The sequence below is a fragment of the Cotesia glomerata genome, linkage group LG1 (assembly GCF_020080835.1).
Source record: "Cotesia glomerata isolate CgM1 linkage group LG1, MPM_Cglom_v2.3, whole genome shotgun sequence".
NCBI lineage: Eukaryota > Metazoa > Arthropoda > Insecta > Hymenoptera > Braconidae > Cotesia > Cotesia glomerata.
The window spans coordinates 13744827-13760149 of NC_058158.1; the positions used below are offsets into that span (position 1 = coordinate 13744827).

Below are 15323 nucleotides of genomic sequence, written 5' to 3' on the forward strand. Positions count from 1 at the left end.
ACTTTAAAAAGTTTGATCATTTTGAATCAAGCAGAAAAATATTTGCACTAAGAAGTTTTACTTGAATCAAGAAGTTTTCGTCTCGAGTTAAGACCATGAGAGTCTTCAAAATATTATCAAGAGTTTTTCTTTTGAATCAAGTTAATTTTTTTAGTGTTGAGTTTTGATAATGACTTATATTATTACTTTAATGTTTTCTTCTGCAAATTCAATTGAAATATTTACTTTTCCATGGTGGGTGTGGGCGAATAATGTTACTTTTTTTTTCATCAATTACCAAGATGATAATGAAAAACTTTCAACTTAGATCTAAAAATAACTATTAATTATAATTTCTTGACGATAACATGAGTAAGTGCTACTCATGAATTATTTTGTCGTATAAATATATAAATTTTATATATAATAGTAGTAATTCATTTTACGGTCATATTTATTCAAGTGCAGAAAAACCGCTGTCTATTTATTTTAAATCAGAATAGCTGTAAGTATTTAGTGGATTTTCTATTCGAACCAAGATATATGTAGTTTTCTTCTTTACTGTTTTCATGATAACTTATATTTTTGCTTATTTATTTAATAAATAAGTTTACTAATTTAATTAGATATATTTAAACAAATATTTTCTTTCTATTTTAGTTCTGTTATTACTGCTATTAAGTCCTTGTGTCAACTGATAACAGTTGAATACTTTTTGGCCATATTAAAAATTACGTATCTCAATGTTCTTTTCAATATATTTTTATAAAAAAGTAATACACTATGTGCGATGGACGGTGGTGTGTCAAATGATTGTTTTAATAAATCTTTAGGTGATATTACGAACAAAAAATGCTTTTTATCACTTTGATACAATTTGATCACAATCATATGATTCCACGAAATCGAGTTGTTATTAAGATTATAATCAAATAGGTGATGAATAGGCATGTATAAAAGCTCTATACACAGGGAAGAAATTTTTAACTCTTACAACGTCTCCTATGGTATTGGGAATATTACCGTGTGCATTGTAGCTCAGTGTAAAATAGAATCAAGTGTCGTTTTGAATTTTATTTTTCAAAACATAAATTTTTTTTTTTTCAATTATTCATAACTGCAAAAAATGCATCAATTGAGTCGTTTCTTTTTTTAGTGTTCTTTTGAGAAGAAAATTTGATTTCATTCAAAATTTTTCAAGTTAAAAAAATTTTTTTTTTTTCAATTGTGTTTTGACTAAATTTGATCATAATGTTTCATCAGATTTATCTCTTTAATAATCCCAAATTTTTTGAATATTTGGCCACTCGAATTTTAGTGCTTTTTTTCAACTCAGTAATTGAAATTAAGGAATTAAGTAAAAACTATTGATAGCTTAACTGAAAAATTGGACACAATGTAATAAATTGAGTCTTCATAAGATTGAATTTTAAAAGAAAGAAAAACATTTACACAATATGAATAAAAATTCATCAAATGATTATTTTTTTAATTGAACAGTAATAAGCAATAATGTCTAAACCGACATTCATCTTTTTTTAATTTTTTAGATATCATATTTTGGTTTAGAATGGCTCATTAACTGAAAATACTGTCTCAAAAAAATTATTTCAAAAATATTGGTAAAGACATTATTGCTTATTTCTGTTCAATTTATAAATTGAACAGATATATCTATATCCATATTCATTTTAAAGCTTTTTGAACTCAAATATAGCGAAAAGCTTCAAGGATGGCCTGCAAGTTTAATCGTTTTTTAGATTTTTTCGGTCATGAAAAATTCATAAAATTATAAATCTCAGATAGTCTGGGCGACGGTATTCGAATTTAGGACCTTGAATGCAAATAAATTTCAGGGGATTAAAAAATTTTTAAAACATATATTGAAATTATTTAATGGATAAATTGTTATTTTAAACAACCGCAGAAATGAAAAATAGTAAAGTTAAATGGATAAACAAGCTATTTTTATAAAAATAAAGTAAGACTTTAAGAAAAATAATTTAATAACAACTTTCGAATGAATCAAATTCATAAACTATGAATCGTAATCAGAAAAAATTTTCAAAAACTGTGTCTTAAAATAATTTAAATTCTAATTAAATTGAATTTTTGGATTTATCTTTCTTGTATTTGAAAAAGAAACAATGAATGTTAATTTTTTTTGAGTGAAACCCGGCTGTAGTAAAATTTTGCTTTCCTAAAAAAATTGTAAAAGAAAAAATCTATTTTTGATCACTTCAAAAACTATTTCAATTTTACCCCTTCATCTGTTTCGATTGAAAGAAATGTAAAGTACATCAAATTCAACATGAATAGATATCAGTCGTAGTTAAAAGTTTGATTCTTTGAATAACAGCAGTTGATTCATTCAAAGTACATGCTTGAAATTAAAATTGCTCAATCTTTACAATTATAGTGCAAACAATTTTGATAATAAATAGATAATTAAGTTAACAACCATCATATACTTGAGCAAGTTATATATTTCACACGCATAAAATTATTTACTTTCTGCTCGATTTCGGAGTAATTGAGTTGATTAAATGAGTTGTTCAGTGCCAACTTTGCCACGTTGTATACTGCGCAAAAATGATGTTGCCCGTATCATCTTACGAAGTATCTGTAATAAACATATAGTTTTGTTGATTTTACTGGATATCGAATAAACTCATTCTGACGCAGTAAACAAATTTTTTTTTTTTCTTAATGTAATATAATAATAATGCTTCACTTCCTATATTACTTTCTACCGTTATAATTATACGTCTTATAATCGATTATTTGATACTTGGTACATCGATCATATCTCGCTTAACAATATTTTAAAACTGCTACTGATATTAAAGCCAAAAGAAGCATTAACGAGATACCGGTCATCTGTTTGGTTTTTTTTTTTTTTTATTATGTAATTTCAAAGTATGATGAGGAGTTTATGCAATTTTTATCAGTTTATTGACCATAGTTTCTTATATCTATTTACGTTTACGCAGTATATTTTAATTTAGTACCATAATTGATCTCATTTCTGATTTGATTATCGCTAAGATAATATCTTTCAATTTACATATGTAAAAATTTTTGAACGAAAGCTATTTCTTGAACCAGCTTAGTATGCGAAATTTTTAGAAAGTCGTAAAAACAAATCCAATAGTCAAATTTCTACAAAGTCTATGAAATATGTTAAACCCAAATAAATCAAGTTCGTGGAAGCATTTGGTGCAGTTTTTAAATGAGAAGAAAGTGAGGACCCTTATGGTTCATTATAATTCATATGTAGGTTGCTTTCTTCAGATATTTTACTATACCCTCATCAATGAGTCTTAGAGAGAACAGAAATACTGTTATGCAATATTTTTCTCCGTGAAATTTTATTACTTTCCAACAACATTTGGAGCACATGTGTTAGAAAAATAGCTCATATTTTATTTCAATTGCATAAATATGTTTTAATTTAAACACATTGTTTGAGCATGGATTTTATTATTATGAAAGTGAACTAATATTTTGTAGATTGATTTATTTATTGTAAGAATGTATACAACGCTACTTTTTTACAATTTTTTCAAAATAAAGATTAATTTTTGGACGCTTACAATAAAAAAAAAAAAAAATTTATTTTTCATTTTCATATACTACGACATCAATCCATATCAGCTCAGATCAAGCTACATCAGTCTAAATCAGGCAATTTTAACCTGTTTAGTCTCAAAAATTAGAATAAAAGTTATAATAAAGCAAACATATTATCATTTTTTATTTGATGGTTTCGTCAATTGTATTTTGACTCCATCAGTAAAACCGCAAAGTATATGATAAACACAAAAAATAGATACAAAACAACGTACATATGGCGTTTCACAATAAAAAAATTACTCCTTAATGAAATTCTATATGTCAAAATATCACAAGCATTATTCAAATTTAAGAATATATCTACAGTTACTTATGATAAATAGATTATGATTTAAAAAGATTTAAGGATGATGCATTAAAATTTCTAAAAATTTTAAATAGGTCTGGATCTAAAAATGCAGACAGTATAAAATACCCCTAAGGTTTCTTTGAAAGTGGCTTTATGAAACGGCTAGCGACAAAATAGTTTACATAAGAGACAAGAAGATTCGATTTGAGGCAGAGAGGTTGTCTGATGGCATGTCGGCGGCTGTTACATCCGGAAACATACTATGAAGAATATAGTAAGCAATACCCTTCAGGATGAGAGAAGCACCCTGATTCAAAGGGAGAAGCAAAGACTGCCGATCAATCAACGCAAGTTCCGCAGCCATTCTCCTATCCTAGCCCTGGTATCATCTGTATACAGCATAAAGTATATATTATTTATTTTTTTCTTACTTTCCTATGTTATTAATATTACTCACACCGGGCTTTCTGTCTTCTTCTACCATCTGTATTCATATTTATTTATTAAAAATAATTATTTTCATCGTACATTCTAAATATACCGACACAGAAAAAAAAAAATGGCGATTTTTACCGTCTTCATGGAAGGAAAATTTTCATGCTGACATTGTAAATTTTAGCGTGTTAATATCGTAATTGTTTACATACAACATAGTAAAATTTTTCAAGCTAGCAAAAAAATTATTCTTTTGTTAACATATCATCAATTCTTACTATATTAACATTCTTACTATAACAAAAATTTCTTTTTCAGCTTAGGAATTCCTCTTATTATAACGAAACTTTTTTCCTATGTGGACAAAAAATTTCTTTTAGGTCGACATGGAAAAATTTTCATGTTGGTGGAATGAAAATACCCATGTTATTGTGGGGATTTTCGCTTTGTTAAAATAGAAATTTTTTTTCATGTTTACAGAGAAAAGTTAATGGTACCGAAATTAGTAGACATCTGAAAACTTTTAAGATTTTTATAACCAATTAATTATGATGAAAAAAATATTTTTAAAAACTTGCACTTACAATTTTTTGGAATTTCTACTAATGAAATTTTATTAATAAATTTTTTTCATATTAATTCGTTATAGAGATTTAAAAAATTATCATGTGCTTGTTAATTCCAGTATCATCAAAATTAGAGTAATTAATAAATTTAATTACACATGCATTAAAATACTGTATTTATTATAAATATGAGTTATCTTCAACATAATTATTATGATAGCATAATTTTATAAAAATTACCGGGAATTATTTAAAAGTGAATTTATAATTAGTATTTTATAAATTGTTTGATGCGGTTCTTCCTATTAATTGATTCTTTTGACAATAATTGATGGTATAATTGGTAAATTATACAATGTAGTTGTTAATCTGATGACGCTGAATACTTATCCATGGTTGGATGCACAGTCTAGCTCTGCGGAAGAGAAAATAAAAGAGAACGGACATATTAAAAAAACTCTGCATATCAAGCATTATGCAAATAAGATAGTAATCAGACTGTAATCTTTTGCATTAGCTATTTTGTGTTTAAAATAATTCATGATCGCTATATTTGCTGACAATAAGAATATTCTTACTTTTGAACATTTTGACAAGTTACGGTATAACAGCGTTACTTTGAAGGAAATCACACGCCTGGTGATTTTTGGTTTATACAATCATTTTTGGAGTGCTAAATTGATTAAGTATGTTTTGATATTGTTATTCATTGTTCGAGCCAAAAGAACAAAGGCGACGTAAAAATTAGGTTGGCTGAGAAAGGGAAACTGTAGACAAGCCTACAGGCATCATGTAAATTAAGACAATTAGAATTTTTCTTTCATGGGTGTATTCACTTTGTTCTCACCAATTCATAATCTGTGATGCGGTTAATGCTTACGTTCAGCACTTTTCACTCTCTAGTATTTCAACCGTATCTGAAACACAAAAAATATAATTATATCGTTAGTATATAATGTATGCCAGCAACGTAATCTCTAAGAATAGTTCACTTTTTCATTATATTGTGATTTATGAGAAGTGCAAGATATTTTTTCACGATAAGATTTAAAATTGTACTTTACTTTTGATAGAAATAATTCATATTTTGTGCATGAAAAAAAGGAATGATGAAAAAAGATCGTAAATCTAGCAACAACATATAAGAGTTTTTCGCTAAAGACGAGCAAAAGATTAAAATAAAAATTCCAATTATCAAATATGAAATTATATATTTTGTTATATTAAATGTTATTTAAAATTGAAGAATGGGAAAGAAGATTAATGACAAATGAAGTGGATGATAGCAGCAAATGAAAAAATAATAGCATGTCTCACAACGAGAAGCGGTCATTCTCTTAACTGGTTAAGGTTAAGCTTTGTTTTAATATCAATTGTTACTATTATGTTTATATTACACCTGTATAACAATAACATTTTATTAAAAATATAACAAAGAAGAAATTACTAATAAAAAAAAAAATAATTTGTACATAAAAGCCATTTTCATATCAAATTGACCCTTTTCGAAACGAATCTCTTTCAATTTGAAGCTCATATTTACCAAATTTTTCTGTATAATTAAAAACATTTTTTGGTATCCTTTCAAATTTTGTTGAGCTAAAAAAACCAAAAGCAAGTTATAAATATAAAAAAATTACTTTTTTTCAAATAGTCATAACTTTTTTAAAAGTTAACTAATCAGAATAATTTTTTCTTATTTTTGTTTTTAAATAAATTTAAAAGAATATACAAGAATAATTTTGGGTGTAAAGATAGAATTTCTTACTTTTTCAATAAAAATCATTTTAAAGTTCAAAATTATCAAATTTTTTTTCTCCAGAAAAATTTTAATTTATTATTCTGTAAATAATCCAGCGTTACATAGAGTGGGTCAAAAGTTAGCATAATAATTTGTTTCTTGTTAGAAATTTAATGAACGTTATGAGGCATGCACATTGGGATTTCCTGAATTTTTCATTTGAATTAATTAAAATAAAATTTATTGCTAAAAAAAATATACATAATTCAAACAAATGGATAGTGTAAATTTTATTTTTACGAGCTATTTTATGAGATGAAATCAAACTGGAAGAAGAATACTATCACGGAAAGATTAAAACCCGACTGGTTAGTGTTCTGCACCAGACTCAGTCGTGTGCGGGTTACTTTGCATGGATTCTGGTGCATCACCAGAGTGAGTCTGGTGCAGAACACGACTGAGTCGTGTGTGCGCACGACTCACTCTGGTGATGCACCAGAATCCATGCAAAGTAACCCGCACACGACTGAGTCTGGTGCAGAACACTAACCAGTCGGGTTTTAATCTTTCCGTGTAAAATGTAGTCATAAATTCAATAATATCTAATTAGTTATAATTACTGATTTCTCATTAACTTAACTGTGATATCTATATTAAAAGTTAAGGATCAAAAAATGAGTTAAGTTCGAGAAAATGAAATATTTTTCCTTAATTCATTTCAACGGTAAAATAAATAATCGGGTGAAACAAACAAAAAATAAACGAACAGAGAGGAATAGCATAAAAGAAATGGTTCAGCCTCTATTCGAATCGAGCGATAATGGGCTCATGATATCCATCATCCGGGTGGGGTAGTTTCTAGCTCTACATGTTCTTACTTCCTTCGACAGATGAAAAAAGAGCAATGGTGGTTATTCCCCAGAGTGTATACGACGGTTCTACAACAGGCGCGCGTCTTGCCCAACGATTCTTCTAGGACACTCTCGTTTTCTTTCTAACATTTCGTTCCTCCCTCTCGCTATTTATTTTCTAGGATTTCAGAGCTCGAAGCCATTAATCTTCGCCCAGAGCGTCAGTGGAGCGCGTCAGGCGACGTCGGGGTACGTGGAGTCGTCGTTTTCCCTGTACATTTAGACGTAGATTCGTATACAAGTACGAAATCCACATTGTAATGAGTGAAAAAGATGAGGGCGAATGAAAAAAGAGATGAAAAGATGTAGTAAAAATAGTTGGAACATGGGAAAAGATCATTGGTAAAACCAAAAAAGGGCAGTACCTTATTCATTTAATTTCTTTATTCACTCTACGGATAACTATTTTTCTTTTAGTCTACAAATTCTTTCGTTCATCTATTCCGAAAATTCTATTTTATATTTTTTTAATCTTTATTTTTTCATAATTATAAACATTATAGGTTTCCATGTTAATTGTATCAAATTTATATGATCACCGTTTCAGATTTTTTTACTTTTATAAGTTCTGTGACAGTTAAAATTCAGAATGATGAAAAAATTTTATTTTAAATAAAATTAAAGATAGCAATAAATTCTACTATTAAAATATATATCATTTAATAGACTGATAATTTTCATGTTGAAAATATGAATAGCAATTGACTCTGCAAGATTGCTCTCGTGTAGAAAATTTTCTGAGAATGCCAATTTCCGTAACAGGCCTGATTAATTTAATCAATTATGAGATAAAAAATAAATTTTTATTGTAACTTTTAATGTTTATATATTTCATAGAAGAAATGTGTATGTCAATCATCATGCCGTAAGTAAGACTAAAATAAGTTTACCAATTGAATAATTAAAAACCAGTGACAGATGAGACCCTCAGAGGAGTGAAAAAAATAATTTATATGTACTTGAAAACTTATTATATTTAACACCTGACACTTAAATCTTTTTTTAGGAGATGATTTAGCGATCATGCACCCTCTATTGAATATTTTGAACACTATCTTCAATGAAAAAATATGAGCATATCAAACCATATTAGTCATATTACATAATGAACATGGATGAACATAGACATTTCAGACCATATCAGACCAAAATAGTCGTATTTATTTTTTAGTTTTAATCTATATAATAAATTCAAATTAATTTAATTAAAATATTATCATCAATATTAATATTTATTTATTTGCCTTTGTTCTAACCCAACAGCCCAAGGGCCAATAACAGGGTTTCTCAATTTTTACAAAGTTAAAGATTTCGACAGAGTGACAAACATAAGTGATAATATGAATCTATATAAACTAAAAATTTTAAATTTTAATTCTTATAAAATAAAATAACATGTGTTAACATAACTGAACTAAGTGAACAAAGTTACATTTATAGTTAATTTACACTAGAAATTCGAATTGCGCGCTGTAATCCTAAACCAATAAGAAATCAGGGTCTTTTTTTTATTAGTATCGAAAAATTCAATACTAAACTAACTTCACTTTAGTCATCAATTTATATTATACACTGATAGAAGGATTTCTTAACATTTAAGAAGATTTCTTTGTATTTAAGAAATCATTTCTTAGTATTTAAAAAATATTTCTTTGTATTTAAGAAATCTTTCTCAAATACTAAGAAATATATATATTTTTTAAATACTATCAAATATTTCTTAAATATTAAGAAATATTTTTTAAATACTAAAAAATGATGTTTAAGAAATGATTTCTTAAATAGAAAGAAATCTTCTTAAATACTAAGAAATCCTTCTATCAGTGTAGGATATCGAAAAAATAAGTATAATTAATCAAGTTTTAATCTCAAGTAAATCCTATTAAAATTTTTTTACTGGAAAATTTCATGACTACATACTTCTTATGGTTAAGACTATGACATTTTATTAATTAATATTACTGCGATTGGCCAAGTAAGACGTCAAGCCGCCCTGCCTACGTAAATACATGTTCTTGACCTCTTCGTTCCCTTGATTACTTCATATAACCCTTTAACACGACAACCCTTCTGTAGCATACCCTACGATCATTATGCGAACTGCGTACTGGTACTCCTTTTCCCTCTCTTGGGGCAACGGATTTGATATTCCAATCGTGTATTTCTCAGTCCCTTCGTGCCTTTTGCATAGATAATTGCGGGACCAATTAAAATTGACAAGGAAAGAATTACTTTTATACGTATAGTATGTACTGGAGACTAGAGGGTATGCTTTACATAGGGTGTGCTAAGGAAGGTGAATATGCTTATAGATTTTTACGTGATATCAAATTGCAATATACAGACGACAAGAACTTTGTTATTCTATTATTTGTTGAAATAATTGTTTTATGTTCTAAATGGGGCGTTCAACTCTAAATCGGACGAATTCATAAATTTTTATTTAAAAAAATTAGGAAAACGGTTGACTAAAGGCCAATCCTTGAACTTCCCGATAATTCCATACTCAAGCGCTCAAAATTGCACAATACGTTTTTGAGCTCTTCGAGCTCAAAAATATTAATTTCATGTCATTTTGAGCTCTCCGAGCTCAAAAATCTGATAGGGGTTTGACAAAACACAAAACACTATTTTCTTAATTTTCAAACCGCAATAACTTTTGAATGAATGAACCGATTTTCACGCATTTGGCAATATTCGATGTAGTGTTTTAGGCCTCATTAAAAATCTTTGTTTTAATTGGTCAAACAAGGAATTTAAAAAAAAACCACATTTCAAAAAAATTTTTTTTATAGTTTTTTTGAGGTTTCTCAAAATCTGCCGGTTCGAATCGATCCAAAGTATATTCAAAATCTATGTTTAGTCAAGCCCTTACGAATGGCGCCAATCGCGAAGAAATCGGTCAAGCCGTTCAAAAGTTATAAGAGGGTCTTATACATACACACACACACACACACACACACACACACACACACACACACACACACACACACACACACACACACACACACACACACATACAGACATAGTGACAACCTCGCGGGGATAGTCAGGGAAGCTTCCTGTGACCTTCAAACGTCGAGATCTGATGAAAATTCGATTTTTGCAAAACGGGGTGAAAACAATAACTTCCCGATTTTTGAAAATCTTCGATTTTCTTAGCGGGAAGTTAAAAATAGTGTTTTATCAAACTTCTATCAAACTTTTGAGCTTGAAAAGCTCAAAAGCATACAAAAGCTATTTTTTTGAACTTGGAGAGCTCAAAATAACACACAAATTGTATTTATGAGCTCGAAGAGCTCAAAAACGTCATAAGTGCAATTTCAAGCGTTTAGGTATAGAATTAGCGGGAAGTTGCAGGGATGACCTTCAGGGTTAACCGTTTTCCTCATTTTTTTAATTGAATTTTTATTAAAATTCACTACGATACATACGTACAAAAACAAACGAATTTTTTCTATCTCTCAAGAGAAAACTATGGCGCCACTTGATTAAGCTAGATTTTTTTAAACTGCGTGCGCATATAACAAGAAAAACGGGCGCCGATATTTAAAATAGAAAAAAAAATTAGGAAAACGGTTGACCCTGAAGGCCATCCCTGCAACTTCCCGCTAATTCCATACTTAGGCGCTTAAAATTGCACCAATGACGTTTTTGAGCTCTTCGAGCTCAAAAATACAATTTATGGGTTATTTTGAGCTCTCCGAGCTCAAAGATATTACTTTCCTATGCTTTAAAGCTCTTCGAGCTCAAAAGTCTGATAGAGATTTGATAAGACACTATTTTTTGAATTTTTAAACCGCAATAACTTGTGAATGAATAAACCGATTTTTACGCGGTTAGAAGCATTCGACGCAGTTTTTCAAGCCTCACAAAGAATCTTAAATTTTGAATTGATCGCGCTAGGAATTTTGGAGTTATTCCGAAAAAACACTTTTTTCGGTTTTCTTTCGTTCACGATATCTCTCGAACGAATCAACCGATTTTGACCGGACTGGTGGTGATCGACGTGGTTTTTTGAAGTTAAGAGCTGATTAGTTTTTGGAATTGAACCTTTAAGCCGTTTAAAAGTTATTCCAAAAAAACCACATTTGAAAAAAATTTTTTTTTCAGTTTTTTTAAGATTTCTCAAAATCTATTGATCTGAATCGGTCCAAATAGTTTTTAAAATATAAGTTTGGTCAAGCCCTTTCGAATGGCACCAACCGCGATGAAATCGGTCGAGCCGTTCAAAAGTTATAAGCGGTTCACATACTTTCACACACACACACACACACACACACACACACACACACACACACACACACACACACACACACACACACACATACATACAGACACCGTGACAACCTCGCGGGGATAGTCAGGGAAGTTTCCTCGATTTTTGCAAAGCGGGGTGAAAACAATAACTTCCCGATTTTTGAAAATCTTCGATTTTCTTAGCGGGAAGTTAAAAATACTCTGTAAGAAATTACTTAACTATTATTATTATTTTTTTTTAATTAACTACACAATTTACTTTTTAAATTCCCGCTAAGAAAATCGAAGATTTTCGAAAATCGGGAAGTTATTGTTTTCACCCCGTTTTGCAAAACTCGAGTTTTCATCAGATCTCGACGTTTGAAGGTCACAGGAAGCTTCCCTGACTATCCCCGCGAGGTTGTCACGGTGTCTGTATGTATATGTGTGTGTGTGTGTGTGTGTGTGTGTGTGTGTGTGAAAGTATGTGAACCGCTTATAACTTTTGAACGGCTTGACCGACTTCATCGCGGTTGGTGCCATTCGAAAGAGCTTGACCAAACTTAGATTTTGAAAACTATTTGGACCGATTCAGATCAATAGATTTTGAGAAATCTTAAAAAAACTGAAAAAAAAATTTTTTCAAATGTGGTTTTTTTGGAATAACTTTTAAACGGCTTGAAGGATCAATTCCAAAAACTAATCAGCTCTCAACCTCAAAAAACCACGTCGATCGCCACCAGTTCGGTCAAAATCGGTTGATTCGTTCGAGAGATATCGTGAACGAAAGAAAACCAAAAAAAGTGTTTTTTCGGAATAACTCCAAAATTTCTAGCGCGATCAATTCAAAGTTCAAGATTCTTTGTGAGGCTTAAAAAACTGCGTCGAACGCTTTTAACCGCGTAAAAATCGGTTTATTAATTCAAAAGTTATTGCGGTTTAAAAATTCAAAAAATAGTGTCTTATCAAATCTTTATCAGATTTTTGAGCTCGAAGAGCTTTAAAGCATAGGAAAGCAATCTCTTTGAGCTCGGAGAGCTTAAAATAACCCATAAATGGTATTTTTGAGCTCGAAGAGCTCAAAAACGTCATTGGTGCAATTTTAAGCGCCTAAGTATGGAATTAGCGGGAAGTTGCAGGGATGGCCTTCAGGGTCAACCGTTTTCCTAATTTTTTCTTAAAGAATGAATGAGCGTTACGAGGTGTGCACTTTTGGATTTTCCAAACTTTTTTATTTTAAAGTTAAGTTTTTGTTCCTTATTTTGTCTATTTTGTTCCTTATTTTCTCTCCTAGGATTAAACGGATTCCATTATTTTTAATTTATAGTGAACAGCTTCCATTTATTTTATGATTTAAATTATTTTCATAAGACTCATAACTAAAAAAAAAGCGACTACTAATTCATTTTTAAAATATTAATTGATGACAGTAATGTAATTAAAGTAAGGTTGCATCGTGTGAGCAATTTTTTATTTAAAGCAGAGTAGCATCATATGTGCACTTTTGTAGTAGACGATGATAAAATACGTTCTCAACACTGATAAATTTACTAACGTCGTGTCAAGTAGTTTCTCTTGCTTCTTTTTTTTTTTTTTTTGCGAATTATTTTTACTTCAAATGTGATATTTATATATATACATAGAATGTACGAAAAATTAATGGAATCAATATCTGCATGCACAAACGATCATTTTTATAGTTCCTAAACAAAATGAATAAGTTTTATTTCAAGTACATAATTAATAATTAGTTATCAGATATTGTCAGAGTTCTATGTACGTATGTAAGTTCGTTACATTAATTGTAAGATACGAGTCGATAAACTACCGATTTGAATTTGAAATTGGCGAAAACGAATGATCATGAGTTGCTGACAATTGTTAAATATAGCTTGAAAAGATAATGAAAAATTCTGGTATTAATGCAAAAGATTTTTTCTTGTGGTCAATTAAACGGCTTTCTTTAACATGTAATGTTGAATGATAATTAATGACAGCGATAAACGAGTAGCAACTGAACCGGTGACCAAGAATGAAGCTCATTTCAGTGGAAGATGAAGATCTTTACGGAATAACATTTTGTGTGGTTAACTAAAAAGTCAAAGACGCAAAAAGTATTATTTTTAAAAAAAGTACCGGTGAACATAACTATTTCGAAAAAAAAAAAAAAAAATTAAAAAAAAAAAGAGAATATATCGAAATGGAAAGAAGAAGTAGCACTCAAGAACGATTCAGATAGAGGGTAAAATTCCCTCCTAAGATAGGAACGCTACCTCTTCGTTACCTATATCTAACGAGTGACTACCGACATTAGTTCACTGACACCATTGACACTTTTATTAATGATGCCATCGACTGAATTCTACTTTTTTACCAGCCTTCATTTATAGATTTCCTATCGCGCTGTGCTAAGATGTATCTCATTTTTAGTCGGCATCGTATTTACTTTTTCTTCGTGTCTCTTCCGCCATTTATAAGAACAGATTTCATTTGGATATTATAGTGAATAGCAATTTATATTTTGCTTTTATGCTGTATTACTAAACTTTTTTTTTATCGTTTATGTTTTTTTCATATGTGTTACGGCAAATATTTACATATTTAAAATATCAAATAATATTGTGTGATAGTATTTTAATTAAACATTAATAATTGATGGTCAATTAATTCTGAGTACTGGTATTATACATCTTACATTTATGTATATGCAGTACTGACCAAGCATTTCAGGAGATTACCTGGAGGGAAACATGCTCGTAATTTCTCAACGTCGGTCATCCTCTAGTGTGTTTCCGATGTGTCTATTTTGATTAAGGTGACTAGAATCTCATCTGTCTATAATTTATGTCTTTATTATATTTTAAAATATATCCGAGTGATTAATATCTCTAAAGTTAATATTACAACGAACATAATAAAATGTTATTTAAGATCTGATAGATCAAAATAAAAAATATATTTTTTCTAAAACATTGAAGAGAATTATTATTAACGAAGTTTATCTATTATTGACGAGAAGTTTTACGTAAGTTTTCTAAGATTATTATTTGAAGCAATAGCCCAAATTATTAAAACGTAAAATTATCCTTTAAAAGTGATTTTTCACACCTCATAACGTGAAGCATTGAAGGTTGTGCATAACTCTCCATTGGTCAAAGTCAACCTATTTTTCAAACTCCATTTATGACTATAATACTTTATCTTGAATGCATGGATAATAAAAGTGTATAAAAATATAAAAATCACAGAGCATTAATATACTCGCCACTAGAAAAAAAAAAAAAAAAAAAAATCATTATAAAACAATATGACTGAAAACAAATTAGAATGGATGTCGATTAATCCGTGTGTAATTTATGTCACCGATTATTTTTGTCTGTTAAGTAATCTCACATCAACAATTATTACCCTTACTTAACAATTTATTCCCTTATGCAGTTGGTTTTCATATTCAGCCAATACTTAGCATTTTCGACGGATGGCGCACGGCCTAAAATTTGGTCCGCATCCACTGACTTGATTCGAAG

At 29.4% G+C, this 15323-nt stretch overlaps 1 long non-coding RNA gene across 1 annotated transcript in view; it reads right to left on the reverse strand.

Moving 5' to 3' along the window:
* Positions 1 to 5151: 5151 nt before the first annotated feature.
* LOC123274082 overlaps positions 5152 to 15323 on the reverse strand; it is a 46745-nt gene continuing 36573 nt past the window's right edge. The window contains exons 2-3 of the long non-coding RNA XR_006511444.1: positions 5484 to 5822; positions 5152 to 5320 (exon numbers count right to left, since the gene is read on the reverse strand). This is a non-coding gene — a long non-coding RNA (uncharacterized LOC123274082). The remainder of the gene's footprint in view (positions 5321 to 5483; positions 5823 to 15323) is intronic.